The 24,433-nt window shown below is 39.6% G+C and overlaps 1 protein-coding gene and 1 non-coding gene across 34 annotated transcripts in view; both read left to right on the forward strand.

Annotated features, from left to right (window-relative positions):
* The first annotated feature begins 532 nt into the window (after nucleotides 1–532).
* MIR7199 (microRNA mir-7199) lies at nucleotides 533–592 on the forward strand. The gene has a single exon (NR_128388.1). It is a non-coding gene; the product is annotated as a microRNA mir-7199 (primary transcript).
* Nucleotides 593–1,812: 1,220 nt separating this feature from the next.
* ZNF518A (zinc finger protein 518A) overlaps nucleotides 1,813–24,433 on the forward strand; it is a 76,118-nt gene continuing 53,497 nt past the window's right edge. For 9 of the 33 annotated variants that reach the window (XM_077946936.1, XM_028826701.2, XM_015147828.3 and 6 more), the window contains exons 1-3: nucleotides 2,174–2,236; nucleotides 4,714–4,798; nucleotides 5,709–5,774. The gene's annotated coding sequence lies outside the window, so the exon portion shown is untranslated. Of the gene's footprint in view, nucleotides 2,111–2,173; nucleotides 2,941–4,713; nucleotides 4,799–5,681; nucleotides 5,775–7,635; nucleotides 7,756–24,433 lie in introns of those variants that run through there. The other 24 variants (XM_077946924.1, XM_028826702.2, XM_077946914.1 and 21 more) reach the window with 12 other exon arrangements.

Below are 24,433 nucleotides of genomic sequence, written 5' to 3' on the forward strand. Positions count from 1 at the left end.
CAGTGTCCATGAATTGTATGTATATATTTTTTTATCCTTCCACCTCAGTCTCCTGAATCACTGGGATTTTAGGCACAAGCCACTGCACCTGGCATCAATTGTATATTGAAAAGCAGAAAGAGGTTTGTAATCAAGATGGAAACTTCATTACTATCACCACCATCGTCACTTTTATCATTTCCATTACACTCTTGGTGCAATGGTGTTGAGTACTCTCTCCAATCTGTCAAACAATATATAACATATTAGTTATACATTGCACAGCTCTGAGAAACTCAGAGGTCAAATGCTATCAGTTAGTAAACAGTAGTAAGGTCTTCGGAGGGATCAACTATTTAAAGCATTAATCTAAATGCCCTATCCCCACTAACTATCCTTCTCAAGTAAAAAAGTATTCCAGAATCCTTTCCTAAGCTATGATTTAGCCCTCTCCTTTTGTTTTTCTCCCTTTTAATCATCTTCCCTTCCTTCTTGATTCACTCTCCTCTCTCCTCTCCTCCCTCACCGTTTTTTTTTTTTTTTTCTTGCTAACCAATATGTTCAAAACTGAAAGGAGATCAAGAGGTAACTTTCAGGTTTTGAACATAGAGGTTAGCAAGAAAAAAAGGTCATATGAATGGTGGAAGAGGTGAGATGAATGTTGGAGGAGAAAGGGGAAGAGATAAGGTAAGTCTGACTAACAATTTATTTTAACTTTCTCCAATTCCTCTATAACATAAATGCAGGTTTGCAGGATTTTGTAGGTGAATGTATACGTAGAGGTAAAATAAAGTTATAATGTGAATACTGTTGGGGGGATGCAATATCCTAATCTGAAAAACAAAAACTACATGAAAACACAGAACAGCTCTGCCCATTTTTCCAAACTAACATCGTTTTTTGTCATTAAAAGAAAAATCTTGTTCTCTCTTTCTGCTGTGATGTGTGTGCATGTCTGGCTTGCACGGAAATGAGGACCTGAAGAGAGATGGGGGATGTACGATGCGGGCATAAAATCCACTTTGTAAACATGTTCATCATTCCATAATGGCATCCCCTTTGGTATTTACAGAAGATTTCTCCTTGTGTGTTTTACACAAACGTGAGTATGACTAACGTGAATTTCCGCTCATTTGCCTTTTCTAGGTGGAATTGTGTAGCCCAATAAACACAATAATAAAGGCTTCCTAAAGACAAAGTGAGGATTTCTCAGTGTGCTTTTTATTAAAGGATGGAGAAAATCTTGCATTTGGCTACAGGTTGACATTTTCAAAAGCCTACTCTGAGACAATTATGTATCATACACATTTTTAAAGTTTTTAGAAAATTGTCAATGCTGTACATGCTACTTAAGAAAACATGGAATAAAAAAAAAAAAGAAGTGAAAAATCCGATCGTAGTTTCGCTTTTAATTTATTGGTATATCCTTCTGCACCAAGGTATTTTGTTGTTGCTTGAACGTTTGCCGCTACTTATTCCCTCCCACATTTTAAAAGATAATTTATGTAGAATTATGTAGAAAGTGAGGTATCAATTAATAGGTTGGATTTATAAAGAACAGAAGAGGAGCCATACTGGCCTTTGGGGTAAAGCCAACCATATTAACTGTCCAGCCCTGTTGTGAGGTAGAGGAAGTATTCGTTTGAGGGGGATGTGAGCCTCTCTCATTGTAAAGACAGTTTTTGATCAAATATTCAATATGTACATGTTTGGAGTTCAGTACGTCTTCCAGAGCTACTGGCGACAGCTTCTTTCGTTGACATGGGCTACAATGATTGCTAAAACCTGTGTGCCAGAAGCAAGGGGTGGGGAGACGCCATTTGCTAAACCGGAACTGGTTAAAATCTCAGGGTGGAGACCATTCCCAGTCAGCAAAGGCTTGCGAAGTGCATACAGTTCCTGCTCCTGGTGTCTACTCTGAAGAGCACAAAGTGGACGTTTGTCTGCCATTTCACTGGCAGTAGGATCAGCAGCTGCTGGTGAGCAAAGAGGTAGTAGTGAGTCACTGGAGTGGTGGGCGCCGGGGCAGCGCCCTACGTGGAAAGATCAGCGGCGAACCCAGCTCCATGGCCTAGTCTCGTCAGACCGAGCGCGGACCCTGCCGGCTTCCGTTCTCTTCCGCTTGTCTCAGGTGCAGCGCAGATCCCTCCGCCGTAGCGTGCGCTCCCGGTAGCGCTGCGATCAGCTTTTCGGCAATACCCGGATGGAAGTGTAATGGCCGCCATCAGGGACTCGCAGGCAATGGGGACTACGACAGGTACTCCCCGTGAGCGGGACTGCCCAGACCTTTTAGGATACCGGAACTTCTAGAGGGCCGGCCAGCAGGCAAACGGCGAGTTTGTGGACCGTCAGGGTCCCCCAAACAGGGCTAGGGATCCGCCTCTTGTGAGAGGAAGCGCAAGTTAAATAGTCCCGGCCATTCAGCGCTTCCGCCTAACTTGCCGCAAAGTTTTTCTGGAGAAGTCGGGGTTTTTTTGCCGAGCGCTTTTGCAGGCTGCTAGAGCTAACCCTTACTTTCTAAACCTGGGGTTGTTTTACGTCCGGGCTTTTTCAACTCTACACTCTCCTACATTCTAGGAGCTGGGTGGGAGTAGGGCACGGTGTGCCTCCGCGCTCCCCGCGGGGCAGCCGAACCCCGGAGGAAGGGGCGGATCGGGCGCGGTGTTTGGGGCGAAGCTGGGCGCGCGGCGCTCGAAGCACTCACTCGGCGGGTTTCGTGGTTGGTGGAGACAGCAAGGGCACCCCGCAGACCGCACCCCTCGAGCTATAGGTTCGCAGGCCCGACTCGACGGCGTCCCTATTGCTGGCCCAGCCTATGGTCATTGGGGGCCATTTCTTGCAGAGATGCCCAGCTCCCTGAAGCGCTCGCTCTTCTCCAGAGTTGGCCAAAGGTGCTCTTCCCCGCAGACCCTAACCACACCCAGTGGCAGATGGATTTCTTTGTAACTGGCTTTCTCACATGTAGGGTTCATTTTGACTCTATTCTTTACATGGTGTCCTCTTTGTCAAGTAGACAGTCTCTTCCTAGGTGGCTGTGGTAATTGAAAAGTATATGGAGTGAATGTATATAAGGAAAAATGTTTTAACTCTTAAGCGGACCGAACAAACAGATGTAGCTTTAAAGTTTAGAATACAACATTTAAGACTCAGTTTTCTTTTTAGGTTTAAATTTGATAGCAAGTAGTGTATGTGAGCTGTTTGAGTGCAAACATTGTTGAGTATGTTGTCAAACGTCTAAAAAACCCTAGAAAAATAAAATAAGTCAATGTTCAAGGAATTCATAAGAATGTTGGAATTTGTACAGTTGTCACAGTGATAAAACATGAAGACACCAAACTGTCAGGATAGGAATTCTATTAACTTGAAAATGTGCATGTTAGATCTAGTTACTGGTAATTATTGAATTGCTTTTTCTGCAGCAAGGGATCTGATTTGAGTATACTCTAAGGTTGGTATCCTCAGATTTAATTTAAAACATTTAAATTGATTCAGTGAAATTTCCTAACATTTTCAGAGTTTAACTGCAAATTTATAGAAATGCATTCACTACCTTTCAGCAAAATTCTCTTTTCTGAAATTTATAAAGAGACATTGCATTCTTTTAACACATTGAGGGTGTTGGGATTTCCTGGGGAAGGTAAGCATAGTAAACAATGTTGATTTTTGCTATAAAAACTATAAATTAGATCATCCCTGGATACAGAAAATTGCCAACAAAAGGGGGAGGAGAATAAAATGTAGGTATGTTACACAACCAAATGTTTCCTGTTTGTTGCAGTGAAAATAAGTATAATGACCAATTAAAACGTTTTATATCTGGTTTTATGGAAGGACAAAAGACAGTAACCACAATGAACAACCACTATGTGCATTGATAATGTATGAACTTTTAAATGCTTCAGTTTTTTGCCATGGTCACACTTCGGATTCTGTTCTAGCCTCTCTGGTAATAGTATGCTGTAATCCCAGAAGTTTCTATATTTTGAAACATTACAGAGGGACTGTACTTTAGCCTAAATCTATAATTTGACTTCGAGATATACTTTAAATGCCCTTTAAGTTTATTTTTATTGTTTGCTTTTCTGTATATAGTTGTTTAGAATTGTTCTCATTGAGGCGTTCTGACATTGCATACTTTAGAGTACTTAATACAACTTTTTTTTTTTTTTTTTAATGATAGGAGACTTTAATCTTGCCGACATTCCTTCAGGTATGCTACTGAAGGTTTTGTGGCAAAGTGCCATAAGCAGAAGAAAAGGGTTTTAACACAGTCTTGAAATTTTTGTTTATTATCTGGTCCCAGGTGTGTAGGCTGTGAGTATTTCAATTCTATATGGGGTATTGGCGTCTCATGGTGAGCAGTTTTCATGGCATATTAGATACCAGAAATAAGTATTAAGGGTTACTATTGTGGTTGTAGGATAACTGAGTTGGAATCAGATCCAGATATTAGTTCTAGTTTTGTGACTTTGGGCAAGGCTCTATTTCTTTTTCTTATAATAAATGAAGATACTGAGTCAGATTGATTCTAGGCGTTAGATTGTGACTTTTGCAGATTTATGACATGTTACCACTGGGCATCAATGATATATGCTTAAGGGTAGAGAGGTTTTCTTAGTTGTGTGTGTGTGTGTGGGTTTTTTTAGGTTTCTTTATACACCTTAAGTTGAATGTGACGTGTAATTGAACAGTTTTTGTAGTCAAAAGTTTTAAAATCTTGGTCTTCATTTCCAGATATCATCTCTTCTTTTGATCACTGTTCCTGATTGTGACATTGTGCAAGTGTTAAATTGTGTGCCTTTTGTTCCTGAAGAAAGAGGTATGGTAAAGATTGAAATACTGGAGTATATAGTCTATTAAGTAGTAAGTTAGTATGTTTTAATATTGAACTAAATAAAATAAAATACAGGTTAAGTATCCCAAACCCAAAAATCCAAAATGCAAAATTCTTTGAGCGCTGACATGATGGTCAAAGGAAATGCTCTTTGGAACATTTTGGATTTTGAACTTTTGGATTTGAGGTGCTCAACTGGTATAATGCAAATATTCTAAAATCCTAAAAAAGAAAAAGAAAAAAAGAATGAAACCTTTCTGTTCCCAAGCATTTCGGATAATAGACCCTCAACCTGTAGTTTACATATACATGAGTTTTCATAAGTTATGTAAGTTACAGTTGTATTTTATTTTTTGGCCAAAATAAAATACTTAAACATGGGTTTTCATTTTAATCTAAGCAAAAAAAGCAATTTTTGGTTTCATAGTTTATTGCTTAACGTTTTGTTAGAGATCCAAATACAACTTTAACTGTATCATCCTTCTAAATAGAAGGTGGCATTAAAGACTTCTGGGTAATGAACAGTGGAGATAAAGGTGGCAGATAGATGTTTCAAAGCTGTATGAATGGCCAGAAGAGTGTGGTTGTGGTCTAGTAAGTGCAAAGCAATGTACCTAAAGAAAAGTTATCTCGTATGTGTTTATATTATGACTAATAGCATCTTCATTATGAATCAGGAGCGAGACTTGGGAATCACTATTGTGTTATGATTAGTTTCTTGAAGACAATCGTGAATGTCTGGGTGTAGACAAAAAAGGAGGAAAAATATGCCAACAAATCTATGGTATTATAAGGAAAGTTTTGGAAATGTAGTGGAAAATATTGTACCCGTGTAAAAAAACATGTTTTTTCTACCCTCGAAACACAGATGTCTCTTACTGTTTGTGTTGGATAGGTCCTGGGATCTTTGAAATCCTAAGATTCTTGGATACCACAGTATCATAAAATTCCTCTAAATGCAGTAAGTATACACACAAGTATAACCATAAATTAGGAATAAGATTATTTATGTAACTGCTGAAATAGCTGTCGTATAGTATACCACCTTACATTATTGGTTTAATTATCATAACTGTGTTGTTCTCTGAACTTCACCAGCAAATGGATTTCTGTTCAGGGCCATTTTTTTACAAAGGCATGAATTTTGATTTTGTCAGAAAATAATGTACATTGAGTAGAGAGCAGTAGAGCTGAGTTGAGGATACCACGTTATCATTTATGTCATTAAGTAACTTTTTCCTATATAACATTTGTTTGACTTCCTACCATGAGGTTCACATGCGTACTATGTTATTCCTGAGGAGATAAAGTAATTCTGAATGCTAAGAATTTTCCTAAAGGTTGAGCATCCCAAATCTGAAAACCTGAAATCCAAAATACTCCAAAATCTGAAACTTTTTTAGTGCTGACATGAAGCTCAAAGGAAATCATCATTGGAACATTTTGGATTTTGGATATTCAGCCAGTAAGTAGTGCGAATATTCCAAAATCCTCAAAAATCTAAAATCTGAAACACTTCTAGTTCCAAGCTGTTTTGTTTTGTTTTGTTTTGTTTTTTTGAGATGGAGTCTCACTCTGCCACCCAGGCTGGAGTGCAGTGGCGTGATTTTCTCGGCTGACGGCAACCTCTGCCTCCCGGGTGCAAGCAGTTCTTCTGCCTCAGCCTCCCGAGTAGCTGGGACTACAGGAGCATACCACTATGCCTAGCTAATTTTTGTTTGTTTGTTTGTTTGTATTTTTAGTAGAGATGAGGCTTCGCCATGTTGGACAGGCTGGTCTCAAACTCCTGACCTCAAGTGATCTGTATGCCTCGGCCTCCCAAAGCGCTGGGATTACAGGGGCGAGCCACTGTATTACAGGCATGAACCACTGCTCCCGGCTTACTTCCAAGCATTTTGGTTAAGGAATATTCAGTTTGTACTATTTGAGCCAAACTACCCAGAAAAAGTAATGTAATGAAGAATGAAAGCTTTAGTTGTAGTGAAGTAAATAAGAGACTGCTATGTGATGACTGACCAAAATGATTTTTATTAATTTATCTTGAAAAGTTGTGAGCAAAGTCTGACTAAAAATTTAAAGCTGTGACTGGTATGGCTGCCTGAAACAAGTGTCAGAATATTAGAATGAAGGTACATGATGTGAAGTTTCAGAAAATTAAGTGGACTTCACATAGGTCTCATTTCATGAGGAAAGTCAAATAAGTTCAAAATGTAGTAAGCTTATCGTCAACTCCTGATTAAAATTGGTTTGTTGAAGGCTGTGGCTGGTAGAAGACATATCATATATTGTTTTTTTTTTTTTTTTTTTTTTTTTTGAGACGGAGTCTGGCTCTGTCGCCCAGGCTGGAGTGGAGTGGCGCGATCTCCGCTCACTGCAAGCTCCGCCTCCCGGGTTCACGCCATTCTCCTGCCTCAGCCTCCCGAGTAGCTGGGACTACAGGCGCCCACAACCGCGCCCAGCTAATTTTTTGTATTTTTAGTAGAGACGGGGTTTCACCGTGGTCTCGATCTCCTGACCTTGTGATCCGCCCGCCTCGGCCTCCCAAAGTGCTGGGATTACAGGCGTGAGCCACCGCGCCCGGCTATATATTGTTTTTGTCAACTCAGTATCTCTTCATTTAGGGAACCACTCCTCCCCTATTCTGAGTGGTTGGTGGGCTCTCCATCAGTCTTACTGTCTTATAACCTGAGCTTGGTCATCCCTATTGCAATAGTGATTGCTGTTACTCATGCAGAACCAGTCAGAATCCTTTTTCAAAATTTATGGGCAAATGCTAGGACAAAGGTGTAGTACCTTTTCTCTGAAACTGTTAATCTGGGAAGGTGCTGGTGACATTCTTTACCACGTGTATGAAAAGCACATCTGTGTAGTGGGAGAAAGTGATGCCATAAGGAGATGGGAGATGGATGGTGGTAGTGCCACTTTCAATCTCAGGGAACATGGTAAGTGGTACCTACTTTTGATTTTGTGAGCTATCCTGGTGTCCTTCTCAGTCCTTGTGCCAGAATTCTATGCATAAATTGGTTTGAATTGGAGCAGAAAGTGTTCTGATGAATATATGGCCCTTATGAATTTAAGGTCTAAAGTTTCAGATTGATCATTCACATCCTTCTGTAGTTTGCCACTTTCCTATACCTTATAAAAGGTTCCCTTTATTTATTCATCATTTGTGCATGCATTCAATCTGCTTTCATTCAACCTACAAACATTTTTTGAGTGTCCATTATGTACGAGTATGTGCAACTACATGGATATGCAAGGATTATATGTACTAGACTGAGTGGATGGTGGATATATGACATTTTTTTTTTTATTTCTGGTACACAGATCAACAAGCATGTGTTGAGAATAATGACTGTGGTGCTTGGCATCTAAGTAATAACGTGAGAATAAGAATTCCTTGTCTTGGAAGTGCTTCTAGTTAAAGAGTTCATATTAATATACAGCAAACACAACAGAAAAAACAGATAAATGAATGCACAATTGTATTTTAAGTCAATTTTGATGGGAAGGAAGTGAGCAGGTTGAACCATTTAGGAAGATTTCGTGAAGAATATATAACTTTAAATGTATTTTTAGTTACGAATGTGGCTTTGATAGGCACAGAGAATAACTGAAGAAAGGATGGAGTTAAAAATGATTATAGGCTGATCCAGGTTGGAGTGGAGATTGGTTTCACTGTAACAGTATGTGTTCTTTGGAAATGAGGTAGTAGAAAATAAGGTAACTGTTTAAGGTAAATCTTTGTATGAGGCCTTTGGAAAACGAAGCAGAAATTTTGGCTTTCTACTAAGATGGAGATTTCTTTGAAAAAATGTGTATATTTCTTTTCATGTAATTTCATTTTTGTATGCTGAAATATAAAGTATGATGGAATACTGTAAAATTATTCATTATGGCGAAAACCTTTATTATAGTCATCTGTCTTGAAGATTTTTTTAAAAATAGCAAATAACTTGAAATGCCGATTTATAAATTATGTATGTATAACCTTTCTCAAAAAGCGAAAGGTAAGAAGAAATAAACATATATAACATTTCTTCTTACCTTTCCCTTTTTGAGAGATCTCTTAGTAATAGTCAAAACCATACCCTATTCCTTATCAATAAAGCCCGTTTGAAACGAATGTAGCAATAGATGTAAAAACATTTAAAGGCTGGGGAGGTGGCTCATGGCTGTAGTCCCAGCACATTGAGCAGCTGAGCTGGGAGGATCGCTTGAAGCCAGGAGTTCGAGACCAGCCAGGGCAACATAGTGAGACCCCCATCTCTATTTTTAAAAAAATGTTTTTAAAGATAAGGAACAAAATTAAAGTGATGATTGATTGCTCATAGAATGTTCATTTTGGGCTCCAGAAACTAGGAATGATGTAAAACTTATTGTTGGGTCATTGTCTCATTAAATGCTGTAGTTTCCTATGTCCTTGCCTACCTTCTTTCCTCATAGCCTCGCATCTGACTCTCAACTCAGAGAGTAACATTTGGATTAATCCAGTTGGATTATTCCAAGGTTGGCAAGCTTTTTCTGTAAATGGCCAGATAGTAAATATTTTAGGCTTTGTGGGCCATATGGTTTCTGGTGCAACTATTGTAACACAAAAGAAGCCATAGGCAATATGTAAATGAGTGAGTGTGGCTGTATTCCAATGAAACTTAATTTACAGAAACAGGCAGCAGGCCAGATTTGGCCCGCAGGCTGTCATTTCATTCCACAAACTCTCTCAGTCACATCTGCGCACCTGCTAGCATCTTTATTTATCCTCCCTTCTAGTTACTATAGATGGATCATGTTTGCTCCTTTCTAAGTTCACCTCTTCAACTTGTTCACTAGATTCTGTCCCTTCTAACCTGAAAGACTTTGCTGCTGCATTTCTTTCCTATCCTCCATCATCAATTTTTTTTATTTTTACTAGATTATTTTAATAAGCATGCAGTCATACTGTAATTTTTCCCACCTTTAAGACACAAGAAATAAAATTAAACAAAACAACTCCTTTATCGTAAAACTCCTTGAAAGAGTTGTCTGCACTACATCACTACTTCCTCTGTTCCCATTTTGCTTACATCCAAGCTTGTCAGCCTTTCTCCTCTATAACTCCACTGAAGCTCTTCTAATCCATGGTACCGGTGATCTTCATATTAAGTCTAGTTAGTCATCTTCTTACTTGACAGAGTTGTTCAATCCCTTATCCAGGAAACATTTTCTTCATTTGGCTTTGAGGTTACCACATTCTTGATTTACCTTAAGTCTTATTGGTCTTTTCTTTCCTGTCTCACTTGCTGGTTCTTTTTAATCTCTTTCTGTTGAATGTGTTATAGAATCTTAAGCCTCAGGCCTTGGACTGCTCTTTTTGTTTATTCCCCCTGGTGATTTCATCCTGCTCCAAGTACTTGAAAGTACATATGTACATATACGCACACCGATAACTCCCCAAATTTCATCATCCACCTAGCCCTGTGTAGTCTATATCCAGCCACATAGTCCACCTTTCCTCTTGAATGTCAAATAGACACCTCAAATGTTACATGCCTAAAATGGAACTTTTGGTATATTTCCTACTACTTTAACAATCTTTTGTATCTCGGTAAATAGCAATTCAGTTCTTTCCATTGCTGTCAGAACTTCTAGAGTTATCCTTGACATGTCGCTTTCAGAGAAAGCATGTCAGGATATCTTGTAGGTGCTAACTTCAAAATATATTCAATCTTACCATGCCTCATTATCCCAACCAAACCACCATCAACTCTTACTCGGATAATTGCACTGTGTATTCTTTGTCTTTACTCTTAATCCCTCCTGAATACTCTGTTCTTAGCATGGCAGCCCAAGTGATAGAAGTAATTCAACTCATGGTAATTCTCTGCCTGCAATGCTCCAGTAGCTTCCTCTCTGATTCAGAATAAAACCAAAGCCTTTATGGTTTCTATCAGGGCCTGTTTCTGTCCCCTTGTTGCTTCTCTGACCTCATCTTCTAGCTTTCCCTCTAATGCTTTCTGTTGTGGTCATACTGATTTTCTTGCTGTTCCCCAAATGTGTTAGGCACATTGCACACTCAGGGTCATGGCACTTACTGTTTTCTTTTCTTGGATTGTTGGCTTCCTCAGCTCCTTAAGATCTTGACTCCAATAAGACCTTTTCAAGTGATGGCTCCCTGACTTCATAATTAAAATTATAGCACTCTGATTCTGCCTTTCCATCTTTGCTTTATTTTTGTCTGTAGCACTTGTTGCCTTTGAATATACATTATAATTTGCTTGCTTTGCTTATTACCTGAATAATCAGTAAAATGTTATCTCTGTGAGGGGAGAGATTTTTGTCTGTTTTGTTTACTGCCATATTCCCAATGCTTAGAACGTAGATGTGGTGCTAGCTATAAGCCTGGCACCATCCCACATGCTGGTGATACAGTAAAGAACATTACAGATGTAGTTCTCATCCTTATGCAGCTTATATTCCAGTGGTAGAGATAGATAGAAAATAAATTGGCAAATAAAATATTGCCAGAGATGTAAGATGTGTTACAAAAAAGAAATACAAAAGGATAAAGTGGCGAATAATTTATGTATTTTTTTTTTTTTTTTGAGGAGGGGATGGTTTATAGGGAAGGGCCCTTCTGAGGTGGTGACATTTGAGCTGAGACCTAAAAGATGAGAAGGATCTAGCCTTTTGAAGAATGGAAGAAAGCACATTTCAAGTAGGGAACAGCTGATGCAAAGGCCTGAGATAGGAAGGATAGGAAGAATATTTGAGGAGCTGAGAATCTGTGGCAGCTTGTTGGAGTATATGTACAGTGGGGAGAGTGGTGTGAGATGAAGTTGAAGAAAAAGGCCCAAGACCAGATACTGCTGTTTCTTGCAGGCCTTTGTAAAGAGATTAAATTTTAAGTGCCTTGCCGCTATAGACTGAATGTTTGTGTCCCCCTTCGCCAGCCTCGTATTGATATATTGAAACCTATTCTTCATTGTGATGGCATTTGGAAGTGGGGCCTTTTTAAGAGGTGATTAGGTCATGAGGGCAGAGCCCTTAAGAATGGAGTTAGTACCCTTATAAAAGAGACCCCAGAGAGCTCTATTTTGTCATGTGAGGACACAGTGAGAAGATGGCCCTCTGTGAACCAGGAAGTAGGCCCTCCCCAGACACCAAATCGCCAGTGCCTTGATCTTAGACTTTCTAGCCTTCAGAATTGTGAGAAATAAGTCACCCATTCTATGGTACTGTGTTACAGCAGCCGGAACAGAGTAAGACACTTGGGAAACCACCAAGGAGCTTTAAGCAGGGGAGCTTTGTGATCTATTTTATTTTAAGAAGAGCATTAGCTCCTGTGTGGAGAGTGGACTCAGAGGAGGGTGGTGGACAAGGTGGAAGCATGGATGCCAGTTGGGAGGACTCTTTTCTTTTTTTTCTTTTTTTTTTTTTTTTTGAGACGGAGTCTCGCTCTGTCGCCCGGGCTGGAGTGCAGTGGCCGGATCTCAGCTCACTGCAAGCTCCGCCTCCCGGGTTCATGCCATTCTCCTGCCTCAGCCTCCTGAGTAGCGGGGACTACAGGCGCCCGCCACCTCGCCCAGCTAGTTTTTTGTATTTTTTAGTAGAGAGGGAGTTTTACCGTGTTAGCCAGGATGGTCTCGATCTCCTGACCTCGTGATCTGCCCGTCTTGGCCTCCCGAAGTGCTGGGATTACAGGCCACCTCGCCCGGCCTGGGAGGACTATTTTTATTCATGTTCGAAATGATGGTGGCCTGGACTAAGATGATGACAGTGGACAGGAAGAGAAGAAGGAAAATACAGGATCTGTTGTTTCTGTTTTGGTTTTTGTTTCTGTTTTTTCGAGACGGAGTTTTGCTCTTATTGCCCAGGCTGGAGTGCAATGGCACGATCTTGGCTCACCGCAACCTCCACCTCCTGGGTTCAAGTGATTGTCCTGCCTCAACCTCCTGAGTAGCTGGGATTACAGGCATGCGCCACCACACCCGGCTACTTTTGTGTTTTTAGTAGAGGCGGGGTTTCTCCATGTTGGTCAGGCTGGTCTCAAACTTGCAACCTCAGTTGATCCACCTGTCTCAGCCTCACAAAGTGCTGGGGTAGGCGTGAGCCACCTCACCCGGCTCAAGATCTGGTTTTGAGATAGAGTTGACCAGGCTTGCTTATGGGTTAATGTGGGAAGTAAGGGATGGAGGAATCAAGGATGAATCTTGATTTCTGGCTCATGAAAGTGTATGGATTTTAGTGCCACATACTAAGATGTGGACATACAGTTTCTAATCATGGAGGCAGGTGCTGTATAGACCTAGAGAAAAATTAAACCATTTATATTATTTAGTGAAGCTGAGCAGGAATGGATAACGTGATAACATGTTCTCCCAGCAAGCAGCAGTACATCTTTTGATTTTCTTCCCTCCCCTTGTGTATTCCAAATCAAAATCTGCCTATTCTAAATCACTGTCACAGCGAAATGACAAACAGAAGAAAAGAGCAAGAGATGAAAATAATCCCTTTCCTATACTGAATTCAATGGTGCTTATGTCACTTTGGACAAATTAATTCAGATTTTTCTCCCAATTCCTACCTATTAAAAAGGTGATTTCTGTTAGAGTGTGGTGGCTCATGTCTGTAGTCTCAGCACTTTGGGAGGCTGAGGTGGGCAAATTGCTTGAGACCAGGAGTTCAAGACCAACCTGGGCAACATGGTGAAACCCCATCTCTAAAAAAAAAAAAAAATTGGGCAAATTAGCTTGGCATGGTGGTGCACACCTGTGGTCCCAGCTACTTGGGAGACTGAGGTGGAAATATCAATTGAGCCCAGGCGAGGCTGTAGTGAGCCATAATTATGCCATTGCACTTCAGCCTGGGAGACAGAGTGAAAAAAAAGATGGGGGGTTGTGGGAGTGGTTTCTGACTCAGTGTGTTTTAAACCAAGTTCCAAATTATTGCAGCAAAAAAGTTTACATGCTCTTTGAAGTTTGCTATGAATTGATTTAATCTAAAATCATAGTCATATTTGATTTGAAAATGAGAGAATGAATCGCTTAAAAATATATGGGTTAGGTACCTGTTTACCGAGTCTTCTGGTTTTTGTGAGGGAAAAACGAGAAATATTAAGTAAAACTTGCATTTAGGAAGCTTATACATTATCTGGGGAGGTAAAACTTTAATGAAATTATGGAATAGTATAAAGCAGTTTGTAATAAATGGTGAGCACTGGCTACTCTTTCAGTGGATATTCAGAGAAAGGAGAGATTTAGTGTGTATTGTAGACGGTTACATGTCCCTATAGGAAGCAGAATTTGAAAGGAGATTTGAATAGTATTGAATTTAGATAGAGGGAAAGAGATGCCATGCCTGGTGACCGAAAATTATATGAACAGAACAAAGGTCAATAAAGGTGTATGTGTGGGTAAGCATCTTTTATATTGGGCACAGTAAGAAGTCATAGTTTCAGGGAGTAATAAAGAGTAAGGTTTACCTGAACCTAGAACTGCTTCTGTATTTTAATTTTTAATTTTAAACTCCTTTATAATTGTGTACCAATATCAGCTGCATACCAGAATAGTATGTGACCCACAGATACACTAGAATTTTGAACATTTCCAGATCTGTATTTAATTAGTTTTGCATATTTAACCCTACATTTCTTTCTTTTTTTTTTTTTTTTGAGACATGGTCTAGCTCTGTTGGGCTGGAATGCAGTGGTGCTTGGCTTGCTGCAACCTCTGCCACGCAGGTTTAAGTGATCCTCCTACCTCAGCCTCCTGAGTAGCTGGGAATACAGGCACATGCCACCACACTTGCTTAATTTTTAAAATGCTTTTGTAGAGATGAGGTCTCACTGTATTGCTCAGGCTGGTCTTGAACTCCTGGGCTCAAGCAGTTCTCCCGCCTCTGCCTCCCAATGTGCTCGGATTATAGGCCTGAGCCACTGTGCCTGGCCTACATTTCTTTTTCCATGTTTAAGTTGTTCATTAAACCACAGTGATTTGGAAAGAGCTGGATTTGGTTATGTATGTAAACTGGTATAAAACCATTTCTTGCACTCTCTTAAAATGTGATAGGCATTAGTTTTGCAGGTAAACTTTCGGAAAACTTAAAACAGGTACAAAAAAAAGTAAGCTCAAAATGTTTGTTTCAAGTAATGAATAGGTAATAGTTATTTTGAGGGCACTAAAATAGATTCTGCTTTGAAAGTAATATTCTTAGGGGTGTGTGTGTGTGTGTGTGTGTGTGTGTGTGTGTGTTTCTAGACTCTTTTTAGCAGAACCTTATATTTTTCAGTAAGCTTTTACTGTACATGCTGCTTTGGTTTTATCACCAGTAATGTATTCATTCGTATGACTGTTTTGCCTGTATTTATCTACAGAAAAAGGGTTGAATGACTTAAGGAATGCAGTAGTTTTCTATGTGATGAGACAACTTACGGAGCTACATGCTGAGTCACGAATATAGCTAAGCTAAAACTAGAGTTTTCTAGTTTTCTTTGGTTTTTAAGCAACTTGAATATAGTTAAATAGCACATAGATTCTTCCTTTTTAGACTCTGTAGAATGCCTTTGACTTTTAATTATCGTAGAAAGCAAATATAACTGTCTAGGAATGTTGCCTTTTGATGAACTCTTCAAATCTTCCTTATCTTTGGCATTGTACTTTGGGAATTATCTTTTAAAAGTCTTTCTGGACCCAATGTGTGATTTCTATTTTTTTTTTCTTTTTTTTTTTTTATTGCAACAGAATCTCACTGTCACTTGGGCTGGAGTGCAGTTGGCAGTTGGCTCACTGCCAACCTCTGCCGCCTGGGTTCAAGTGATTCTCGTGTCTCAGCCTCCTGTAGGATTACAGGTACCCACAACCATGCCCGGCTGTATTTTTAGTACAGATGGGGTTTCACCATGTTGGCCAGGCTGTTCTTGAACTCCTGACCTCAGGTGATCCGCCCGCCTTGGCCCCGCAAAGTGCCGGGATTACAGGGGTGAGCCACTGCGCCCACCTGTGATTTCTGACCTGTGTATGTTAACATTACTAGTTCCTTGGCTCCTCGCTTTTTATTTGGATTGTCACTCTAGTCATTTAATTTCCTCATTTCTATTTTTACTCTTTCTCCAGTTTATCTTGCTTTCTAGTACCCTTCTAATATTTCTAATGTACATCTTTTATAACTTTTTTCTGTTCATAAATTGACAGTTGCTTCTGTTAATCTTTCATTTCCAATTCAGATCTGTCCTCTGTAGTCTGTTCTCACTTAACCTCCCCATCGTGCATTCTCTTTTTTTTTTTTTTGAGACGGAGTCTCACTCTGTTGCCCAGGCTGGAGTGCAGTGGCCGGATCTCAGCTCACTGCAAGCTCCGACTCCCGGGTTTATGCCATTCTCCTGCCTCAGCCTCCCGAGTAGCTGGGACCACAGGCGCCCGCCACCTCGCCCGGCTAGTTTTTTGTATTTTTTAGTAGAGATGGGGTTTCACCATATTAGCCAGGATGGTCTCGATCTCCTGACCTCGTGATCCGCCCGTCTCGGCCTCCCAAAGTGCTGGGATTACAGGCTTGAGCCACCGCGCCCGGCGCATTCTCTTTTTGATCTAGACCCTGTGGTACCTTGGGAGAAAAATAGTTTTCTTTCATTGTTTCTTTTTTCTGTTCTTCTGGTTTAGATTGCCTTTGCTCCTTTCTTACATGTTTAAGTCCTGCTACTCTTTAAAGGGTCCTCACAAAACCTACCTTTCTGTGAAGTAAACACAGTCATCATTGATTTGTCAACTTTTTGTATTAAGATGCCTCTGATTACAAGCAGTAGAAACCAATGTGAGCTAGCTTATGTTGAAAGCGGAAATTATTTTAAGGATACAGAATTTCCTGGAATTCAGGAGTAGGAATATATAGGCAGACCTCATAAAGGCTTGTGGTGGTGACATTGCCCTCTTGGTTTCAGTCAGGGTTCTTAGGAGAGCTGATTATTTTTCTCCTATTGATTTGGTTTTCTGGTTTGTTTTTTGCTATGCCATGCTGTCATTTTTTTAAAAAAAAATTAAACTATCATCAGTAGTTTGGAGGATACCCTTCTGCAGATCTTGCTTGTATACATGTATACTTATAAGATCTTTCCTCTTAGCATGAAAATGACATGAAAATGAGGATCATTTCTCCTACTTTAAAAATGTATTCTGTGCCTCAGTCTGCAGCTTCCTTCGTTGTTGTTTTTTTAGACAGGGTCTTGCTCTGTCACCTAGGCTGGAGTGCAGTGGCATGATCATGGCTCACTGCAGCCTTGACCTCCCAAGCTCAAGCAATGCTTCCACCTCAGCCTTCCGAGTAGCTGGGACTACAGGCGCACGCCACCACGCTTAGCTAATTTTTGTTTTTTTTGTAGAAATGGGGTTTCGCCGTGTTTCCCAGGCTGGTCTTGAACTCCTGAACTCAAACCATCCACCCACCTTGGCTTCCCAAAGTGCTAGGATTATAGGCATGAGTCACCATGCCCAGCCTACATCTTCTTTTCAAAATAAAAAATATATATATTACGTAGAATAAATATTGTTTGAAGTCAATTCAGTACACATACTTCTTTCTGTATAATTTCATGTGGATGTTCCATTATTTTTTAATTTTCCTATTCCTGGGCATTTAAGTGATACTGATATATATATTTATATGTTACGCTTTTTAGGGGGTAGGATATTCTTAAAAGTGAGGTTTTTGTGAGTATACAAAATTGAGTATTATCAAGGAAAATATAAATTACCGAAGTGACTCAAGCAGTAGAAAATCTAAAGAGCCCAGAAACCATAGAAGGACTTGCAAAGGTTGTAAGGTCTAAAAAGCTGAAGTGTTACTAGTTCCATATGGTGTTCTTGGTGCAGTCTGTATAATTTTAAGGAAAGAACAAAAATTAAACTATGGTCAGTAGTTTGGTTAGTGAACTATTTCAGAGCAGATGAAATAGTGGTAAGTACTGCAATCCATTTTACAAACCCTCTGTAATACCACTGCCAAAACTGTTATAGATAGCAAAAAAAAAAAAAAAAAAAAGAAAAAAAAATCTAAATAACATTTTGTCAGATGGAATTCAGCACTTTATTAAAGAATAATATGCTGCATATTGCAAAAATAGTTCAACATTATAGTTCTGTTCATTTGTTTGTATAGCATGTAGAAAGAAATATATAGGCAAAATTAAATGGGTGTTAAAATTTTTAGTATTTCTTTTAACAGTATCAAGATCAGGAACCATATTGTTAGTTGAATACCATTTGTTTTTGTATAAAATACGTGTATCTTTTTGTTTTTTTGTTGAGATGGAGACCCGCTCTCTTGCCCAGGCTGGAGTGCAGTGGCACTATCTCAGCAACCTCCATCTCCTGGGTTCAAGCGATTCTCCTGCCTCAGCCTCCTGAGTAGCTGGGATTACAGGCATGGGCCACCACACCCGGCTGATTTTTGTATTTTTAGTAGAGATGGGGTTTCACCATGTTGGTCAGGCTGGTCTTGAACTCCTGATCTCAGGTGATCTTCCCACCTTGGCCTCCCAAAGTGTTGGGATTACAGGTGTGAGCCACCGCTCCCAACCACATCTTTTTATTTATGTAACAACACTGCATACATAATTGGTATTCTGGTTGTATTAATTCCCATTACTTTTTAGGTAGCCTCATTCCTCACAACTTAATTGTTAAACAAACTAAAAACACTTACAGCATGAATTTATATAACATGAGTGAAATTTAGTAACATAATTCATCATTCTCTTGAGTGTTTACCATTAACTTTGACGCTGGTGTTAAAGTGTTCGCTGCACTGGTATGAGTGGGTATGTGTGTGTTGATATGGGGAACACAGAATTGAATGATTCCTATATTGTTTTGATTTCTTCTTCACCTTTAGTGTCAACATTCTCCTATTTTATACTGGCAGCAAGTATATTATTTTGAGTTTGTTTAAGAAAAACTCAGTTGGTTTACCACAGAAGTCACTTGCTTTGTTTGAGAATTTCAAAATTATCATGGCTTCATGCCACTTTATTTCATAAAGTTTCATAAAATTGCAGTCTAGAGGCAAAAAGATTGCTGTTTTCACAACATCCAAATGTAAGTTGTTTGCTTGTGCTATCATAAGGTAGTATGCCAGTGTGGAGGCCCTGGTGATCTAAGACAGCATTTTATGAAACACTGACCTAAGAGTAACCAGTGATCACTAGGAACATTTTTGTATGTGTGTTCTTGACTTTTTACTTTTTACACATTTGTTTATCCATTCTGTATCCATCTATCAGTATTTGAACAAATTAAACTCTATTATGTCTACTGTTAATTTTTTCTTCACTTAAGGTATGTTACATATCATTGTGTTAGTAAATGTGAGTTTACAGTATTGATTTTTAGATTGCATAATATTCCCGTAAAATACCATACTTGATTTAATCATTATTTATTAGTGGACACTTATTTTTAATTTTGTGATTTTATAAACAATGGCACAAATAATATTTCTGATTATTAGCTTTAGGATGCATTTCTAGAAGTGAATCAGAAGTTGTATGCCTTTTCCCCCAGACTTTTTATGTATGTATTGCAAACTGTTCTTTATAAAAGTCCTGCCAGTTTTATCTCCATCATTGGTATATCATTGTGCCTTTTTTCCCTCACTGACCAACACTAGGTATTACAAATATGTAACATCTTTTGCAGTCTGATTGGCAGAAGTTTTCTCATTTTTGTTTGTTTTGAATTCTAGTGAAGTTGGGCGTGTTTTCACTTATATTCCTCTGTGACTTTCTTCTTTGGGTCTTTTGCCCAGTTTGTAACTTGTTTTTATTTTTATTATGAAATGTGTTTATGTACCAAATGCACACTGTGTGTATGGTTTAAAGATAAATATCTGCATACCAACTGTTTGAGAAACAGAAGCTCCTTTCCTCTGCCCTCATTGTGTTCTCTCTGGTCATATCCTCCTCTCTGCTCCTAACCAATATGAAACTACCATTCTAACTTTTGGTATTTTGATGACTATAAACACCAAATTGTTTAGTTTTGAAAATTTGGTAGCAAGCCTAAATCTAGCTGTACAGTGAAAGCGTAACAGTGCCACTAGTAGATGAAGGCTCCCAGGAGAAGTTAAGGTAACAGCATACCTAGATCACAGTCTAGTTTTAATTTCCCTAGAATTTACCAGAGCCGCTTTTGGGGAAGTCTAGGTAAGTCATGAGTGAATCCTAGCAACCTTAGGGCTCACTGTAATCAGAGAATCTGGCAGGCCCAGAGTATAGACCAGATAGTGGATGTCTGAGAGAGGCTGCTCTGTAATCTTGGTTTCTAAGCTCACCGTGCAGTTGATCTGGATATAAAGGTATGGAGGGAAAAGCAGGAATATGATGAGTTTATGCCAATACAAGCCAAATACAGATAAGAATCTGGGTCAGGCTCACCTGGGGATTCTGTCCAGTGGTTGAAAAGATGGTACAGTGTCAGTGATGTTTTTGGCGATGGAAGTCCTCAATGTGTCTTTTGATGTCCAAGATGTCTTGTCTTTGGACTGACAGGAGCATGTGATCTGTGGTCCAACTGTTTGTTATCCTGGTATTTCCCTTAACCATCATCTTGGGGATGTTATTTACTTCTCTCTATTCCATTTGATCTCACAATGCATATATTTCATGTCTTTCTCTCTCTTGGTTTATTCTTTCATTTTGGTGGAGTATATCTTATAGTAACAACTTGGGGGAGGATGTCTGGCAGATAAATTTTGAGATTTTGCATGTCTTCATTTTACCCTTATACTTAGACCTTTGGCTAAATGTAAAATTCTCGGTTGAAACTTTATGCCAGAATTCGAAGATATTGCCCCTTTGTCTTTGTCCATCTGTTATTGTTGTTATTGTTGTTATTTGATTTCTAATTTGTTTTCTGACCTTTTTTGTTTCTTTTTAGAAACTGGATTTTGCTTCTACTGTTACGAATCTTTGCAATGATATGCCTTCGTACTTTACACTGAGCACTTGAAAATGTCCACTTGGTGGACGTTTTCATCCTGGAAACTGCTTTCCTACAGCTCAGTACTTTAAAAAGTTATTTTATTGATGATTTCCTTCCTCTTTTTCTTTGTACTCTCTTCCTGCCCTCCTGTTAGTCAAATGTTAGACCTCCTAGGTTGCTCCTCTAACTTTCTTACCTTGTTTCTCCTGTTTTTCATCTCTGTGTTTTGTTTTTTTCTGAGAAGTTATTTCACCTTTACCTTACAGCCCTTCCATTGCCCGTTTTTGCTTCTTTATGTTTTCTTATTTCTTAGAGTTCTTTTTGTTCTTTTGATGTTCCCTTTTTGTGGCATCCTGTTCTTACTTCTTATATCCCTGGAAATCAGTGAATTTTTAAAAATGTGTTGTCTTGGCCAGGCACGGTGGCTTACACGTGTAATCCCAGCACTTTGGGAGGCTGAGGCGGGCGGATCACCTGATGTCGGGAGTGCGAGACCAGCCTGACCAACATGGAGAAACCCCATCTCTACTAAAAATACAAAATTAGCCGAGTGTGGTGGCCCATGCCTATAATCCCAGCTACTAGGGAGGCTGAGGCAGGAGAATTGCTTGAACCTGGGAGGCAGAGGTTGCAGTGAGCCAAGATCGTGCTATTGCACTGCAGCCTGGGCAACAAGAGTGAAACTCCATCTAAAAAATAAAATTGTCTTAATACATAGTCTCAGTTTCTAACAAATTACTTTTTTTTTATTTATTTGGTCTGGATCTTGAACTAATATTAGAGGGTTTTCTCAGATATCCGGTAATCCTTGGCTGTCTGCTTGTGTCTCAGAAGCTCCTGGAAAGCCCAGTCTGAACCCATAGAAGGGTTTGTAACACACAGTTTTGACTCCCACTGTGGGGAGCTCTTTGGACTGGGCCAGGCACCAGAATCTGGCCCAGTGCTTCTCCAACTGGTGAAGCTCTAGGATTTTTTTTCCTTATTTTTCTTTTTGAGACGGAGTCTCGCTCTGTCGCCCAGGCTGGAGTGTGGTGGCTCAGTCTCGGCTCACTGCAAGCTCCACCTCCCGGGTTCACACCATTCTCCTGCCTCAGCCTCCCAAGTAGCTAGGACTACAGGAGCCCACCACCACGCCTGGCTAATTTTTTGTATTTTTAGTAGAGACGGAGTTTCACCGTGTTAGCCAGGATGGTCTCAATCTCCTGACCTTGTGATCTGTCTGTCTTGGCCTCCCAAAGTGCTGGGATTACAGGCATGAGCCACCGCGCCTGGCCTGATATTTTTTTTTCCCTTTTACCTCTCAGTCTATTACAGCTGATAGTTTTAAAGCATAATAAAAATAAATTGCCAGAATAATGAAATTTTAAAAATGAAGACATATAAAACACAAGTATGTATTTTTATTATTAGATTTAACAGATAATAACCCTAACTCTGAAAATTTCTGTATTAGTTTATAAATGTTTATTTTCGGTTTCGGTACTTACCTTGTCATGGACTGGTGACAGATGGCTTATGGACCATCAGCAGACCATAGTTTAAGGAGCATTGTTGTCACCTAGGAGCCAACCTAGAAGCAGAAAAAAAAAAGGGGATATGAGGTGAGGGTTTGTGTCTCATGTATGTGGTGATTTAATCCTCTTGGTTTTGGTGTAGTACCTACTCTCTCACCTGTGCCTGGTCTCCCCGAAAACAAAGATTCTGTTTTACCCACTGTAGAGAGTAAGCCTCTAGACTTCTGTAGTGGGGAAACAACAGTAACCGATAGCTTGATAGAGTGAGGAAGAGAATCTTAGCATCTAACTAAAAGTCAACCTGCTTTCTCCAAATTTCTGTTTTAGCTTCCTCCTCACTCCTTCCTCCCATTTCGGAGTTGCTTGGTGCTGCCAGTTCTTAGGCCTCGTAAAGATTCAGAATGTAAAATGTGTTAGTTGCTAGCTTTCCCAACTGTCTGCAAGGTCATTTATGTGCTTTTCAGTATCCAAAATTTTGTTGCTGTTGTTTCCTCTGCTGTTTTCCGTTGTGAATTTTGCTGTAAGCGATTCTAAATATTTGTTGTCGCAAGTGTTCTTTTTCTCCATCCAGTCTTTTCTGCTTTCTTAACTACATTAATAACAATGTTTATATTCATTTCTGTGTTGTAGGTTATATTGTTTACAGATATTTGTTCTATATTACTTTTTTTGAGTTCTTTGTGATTTAAATTTGAATTTGCTAAAGTATTTACTCAAAACTTTTTTCTTTAAAGAATACATATGTAGTATATTTTCTGAATCTTTGCATATCTAAAATTGTGCTTTTCCCTCACATATGGGAACTTTTCTGGATGTGAAATTAATCTTGGGTTACCTCAGAACTCTATATAAATATTATTCCATTTTCTTCTCGAGTTTAGAGTTGTGAATAAAATGTCTGATTAATATTGGTGTTTGGGCTGGGCGTGGCGGCTCACACCTGTGATCCCAGCACCTTGGGAGGCCAAGGCAAGTGGATCACGAGGTCAGGAGATCGAGACCATCCTGGCTAACACGGTGAAACCCCATCTCTACTAAAAATACAAAAAAAAATTAGCCGGGCATGGTGGTGGGTGTCTGTAGTCCCAGCTATTTGGGAGGCTGAGGCAGGAGAATGGCTTGAACCTGGGAGGCGGAGCTTGCAGTGAGCTGAGACTGTGGCACTGCACTCCAGCCTGGGCCACAGAGCAAGGCTCAGTCTCAAAAAAATAAAATAAAAATAAAAATAAAAAAATTGATACCTGATTAAAGGTGGTGTTGCTGATGAAAAATCCCTTTTTTTAAGGTAACTATGACCACCTTTTTGGATAGCATTTCATTTTTATCTTTTAAGCTAAAAATTTTTACAAGAATAAGTTGTAGATACTGAGCTTTATATTCTCCTTCTACCTTGTAATCTTGCCTGGTTATTTGGAGAGCCTTTGATTTTAAAAATTTAGGTCTTATTGGAAACAAACAAAAACCTAGGTACAATTTTTTCTCATTTTCAAAATCATTATTGCTCCTGTATCTACTTTGTTCACTCTTATATGACAGTCAATATGCTCTTTTTTATTTTATTTTATTTTATTTTTGAGACGGAGTCTCGCTCTGTCGCCCAGACTGGAGTGCAGTGGCCGGATCTCAGCTCACTGCAAGCTCCGCCTCCCAGGTTTATGCCATTCTCCTGCCTCAGCCTCCCAAGTGGCTGGGACTGCAGTCGCCCGCCACCTCCCCCGGCTAGTTTTTTGTATTTTTTTTAATAGAGACGGGGTTTCACTGGGTTAGCCAGGATGGTCTCGATCTTCTGACCTTGTGATCCGCCCGTCTCGGCCTCCCAAAGTGCTGGGATTACAGGCTTGAGCCACCGCGCCCGGCCCTCAATATGCTCTTTTTTTCAATATGCTAGTTATTATCTGATTTTTTTTTTAAGTTTTCTCTTTTTGTTTTAATTGCAGTAACTTTCTTTTTGTTTTTTGTTTTTGTTTTTGTTTTGTGACAGAGTCTCATTCTGTCACCCAGCTTGGAGTGCAGTGGCATGATCTCGGCTCACTGCAGTCTCCACCTCTACCTCCTAGGTTCAAGTGATTCTTGAGCCTCAGCCTCCTGAGAAGCTGGGATTACAGGCACCCATCACCATGCCTGACTAATTTTTGTGTTTTTAGTAGAGATAGGGTTTC

The sequence above is a fragment of the Macaca mulatta genome, chromosome 9, assembly GCF_049350105.2.
Source record: "Macaca mulatta isolate MMU2019108-1 chromosome 9, T2T-MMU8v2.0, whole genome shotgun sequence".
Lineage (NCBI taxonomy): Eukaryota > Metazoa > Chordata > Mammalia > Primates > Cercopithecidae > Macaca > Macaca mulatta.